Here is a 3876-nt window from a genome sequence, read left to right as displayed (position 1 = left end):
GCCAGACTGGTCTCAAACTCCTTACCTCGTGATCAGCCCGCCTCAGCATCCCAAAGTGCTGGGATTACAGGAGTGAACCAACTTGCCTGGCCTCACCTGTTTTAAAATAATATAGAAACAAACATTAGAAATGGTTTTAGTGTCTTAAATTAATAAAAACCTGCATAATAAATCTAAAATGCTCTGTTTTATCATTGATTGGAATTATCAGTCACTTTTGATATATTAAGAAACCTAAGTTGATTTCTCCTCTCCCCTACATTTATTTTCTGCATATTTAGAGACCAGAACTGATTGACAGGTGTGCAAGTACACTGACAAACACTGTGATCTTTGTGGAATAAGTTTTTGAAATCCAGGAGGTATGACTATGCAAATACTAGCAGATGGCTATGTGACTGTAAATGTGATTGTTCTACTAAAGCTTGACATAATAATACATTTAATTGATTTTAAATATATTAATTTTTTTCTAGAAAATTTATATTAAGAAATGTTTTATCCATTGCAGATTTTTTCTTACCTGTTAGTCAAGCTGATGGGCATTCTGAAATCTTGGCAGAACATTTTATAGTTGAAAGATTTCAATCTCTGAAAGGATTACAAAGCAGATGGCAAAGTAAAGGAACTACTCAACTATCTGAGTGCTATGTTTATGTAGCCATCTGCTGGATATTCATTCCCCTGGGTTTCAAAATTTACTTGGAGGCTAGAAAGTGTGTCTACAGATTCAAATTGTTCTTGGTCTAAGCACTATATATGTATACATATGTAAAAAATGTATACATGAAAACGTTTTTCTGCTATGTAGCTGGTCCCCAATTTTAAATGGTTTCATAAGACATTTTACTAAATATTTTAAATAGATCTATCTCCAATGTCTCATTTTTCAACTGAAAAGTGTAAACTAGAAGGTACTGATATTTAACCTTAGTCTGGTTAACTTTTCTGTGACGTATTTAAGACTATATTGGAATAGTAATGCTTTATAGATGAATATATTATTAAATGCATATTTTATAGATGAATAAATTTAAATAGGAGAATAAAATAATTTACACTGAAAAATTAAGCCAAGAGGTATTAGAAACATAATTCAAAAATTATGTTTTTTGATTTGCTATATTTTTGTTTTTTATTTTCTTTTCTTATTGAGTAATATCCAAATTATCAACTATGCTTTTGACTTTGACATTATTTATATTGAAAAATATTTATTCAAATACACATATTCTGGGAAATAAAAAATCCTTAATTGTTCATTTTCCTTTGTACTAAAGTCATACTCAAAACTGTGACTCTTGTTAAAATTATACAAATTTGTATTTATGATAATTAAGTAACAGTTATTTGTTATCACTGTATTGAGCTTTTTAAAAGTATAATTTCTAGAGTACATGTGCACACCGTGCAGGTTTGTTACATAGGCATACATATGCCATGTTGGCTTGCTGCACCCATAAACTCTTCATTTACATAACGCTATCCCTCCCCCAGCCCCTCACCTCCTGACAGGCCCTGGTATGTGATGTTCCCTGCTCCGTGTCCATGTGTTCTCATTGCTCAATTCCAACTTATGAGTGAGAACATGAGGTGTTTGGTTTTCTGTTCCTGTGTTAGTTTGCTGAGAATGATGGTTTCCAGCTTCATCCATGTCCCTGCGAAGGACATGAACTCATCCTTTTTTATGGCTGTATAGTACTCCATGGTGTATATGTGCCACATTTTCTTTATCCCATCTATCATTGTTGGACATTTGGGTTGTTTCCAAGTCTCTGTTACTGTGAATAGTGCTGCAATAAACATACGTGTGCATATGTCTTTATAGCAGAATGATTTATAATCCTTTGGGTATATACCCAGTAATGGGATTGCTAGATCAAATGGTATTTCCAGTTCTAGATCCTTGAGGAATTGCCACACTGTCTTCCACAATGGTTGAACTAATTTGCACTCCCACCTACAGTGTAAAAGCATTCCTATTTGTCCACATCCTCTCCCGCATCTGTTGTTCCCTGTTTTTTTAATGATCGCCATTCTAACTGGCATGAGATGATCTCTCATTGTAGTTCTGATAAGGATACAAAATCAATGTGCAAAAATCACAAGTATTTCTATACACTAATAACAGACAAATAGCCAAATCTTGAGTGAACTCCCATTCACAATTGCTGCAAAGATAATAAAATACCTAGGAATCAAACTTACAAGGGATGTGAAGGATCTCTTCAAGGAGAACTACAAACCACTGCTCAACAAAATAAAAGAGGACACAAACAAATGGAAGAACATTCCATGCTCATGGATAGGAAGAATCAATATCGTGAAAATCCCATACTGCCCAAGGTAATTTCCAGATTCAATGCCATCCCCATCAAGCTACCAATGACTTTCTTCACAGAATTGGAACAAACTACTCTAAAGTTCATATGGAACCAAAAAAGAGCCTGCATAGCCAACCCAATCCTACATTGAGATTTTAAATATATAAGTTTGCCTCCTTTACCATGGAGAATCTGATGCTATTAATTTAAGATTGGTAAGTTATTTTGAATTCGACAAATTATTTTAAAAGTGTTATAGCTCAAATTATCATCTAACTAAATCAAAACAGGGTTTTGTAGGATATGCTGTATTTTAAGACAGACAATTTCCACAACAATAAATATCTAGAACAACAAACTCTTACGGAAGAAAATTAGACATGTGCTCTGTGCTATTTGTAATAGTAACTCCTCCAACTCTACAATATCGTGGTCAATTGAGATGCCCAGAGAATCACCCAGACCTTACTTATTTCCATGGTACATTTGAGATGAGTTGTATGCAGAATTTTCCTGAGTAAAATAAACACCTAAAATTAATAACTGGCATAAAAGTACTAGTTTATGAGTTGCAAGCAGCCTGCTTCTCTGTAGGCTAAATTGAATAATACCATCGTAGAAAAATTTTACTTAGATACTTTGTATTAACAATTCTTGATGTATGCAATGTCTAAGCCTATTTTTCTAATAGAAAATAATCTCACTGAAGCTCCTGGAATGCTTTCACAGATTTTTTTTCCAGGGTAAGGATATCTCTGAGGATCAAAATCCCCTAGCTTAGCCATTTGTACCAAATAATTAATGTCTTCTGATCCTTGGTAAAGAATTAGTTCCATTTGGTGGCTTAGGGGATCCAAAAATAATTAATCCAAATAATATTATTTGTCTTAATATGAAGCTGTCTGATCTCATAACATAATACAGCTGGGGAAAATAGAGTTGTTTATTTGCCATGGTGATTGATTGCGGGGGACAGTAAATATGTTAACATGTAGCAAACATAGATGTTTTTCTTTATTCCTGCTGTACTTGAAATGCAGGAAATGAATGTGCTTTAAAATAAATTATCTTATTGTTCATTAAGCTGTGAAGTAAGAAAGACATGTAGTTATTGCTCTAAATTAGATACCTGGTGTGCCAATTCAGAAGACTCCACTGGTTTTTAGTATTCTTTGATTAACACATTTAATCAGAGTTTCAGAAATGTTGAGAAGTATTTTCTAAGAAATTTGCTTTTCACATTATATAGAAGCTTCAGTGTGTTGCAAATGTCTTTGTAAGACATTTTATATAATTTATTTATAGATATATCCTAAGTCAACTCAAGTGACTTACTTGTTCAATCATTATGCTAGAAAAGTGGAACTAGAAATTAGCAATTTTTAACCTAAGCTAAATTTCATGCAATTGCATTTAAATGTTTAAGAGTATGTTTTGAAAATTCCTATTATAGAGATTAATATTTCTATTCGTTTATAATAAGAAATAAAATAATTTATATGGGAGCACTAAGCCAGAAGATGTAAGGTCCATATATTGCCTTAATTCCTTT

This window comes from Mandrillus leucophaeus, unplaced genomic scaffold, assembly GCF_000951045.1.
Source record: "Mandrillus leucophaeus isolate KB7577 unplaced genomic scaffold, Mleu.le_1.0 Scaffold102, whole genome shotgun sequence".
Classification (NCBI taxonomy): domain Eukaryota; kingdom Metazoa; phylum Chordata; class Mammalia; order Primates; family Cercopithecidae; genus Mandrillus; species Mandrillus leucophaeus.
The sequence above is the reverse complement of the archived record's forward strand: the minus strand, read 5'-3'. Positions refer to the sequence as shown.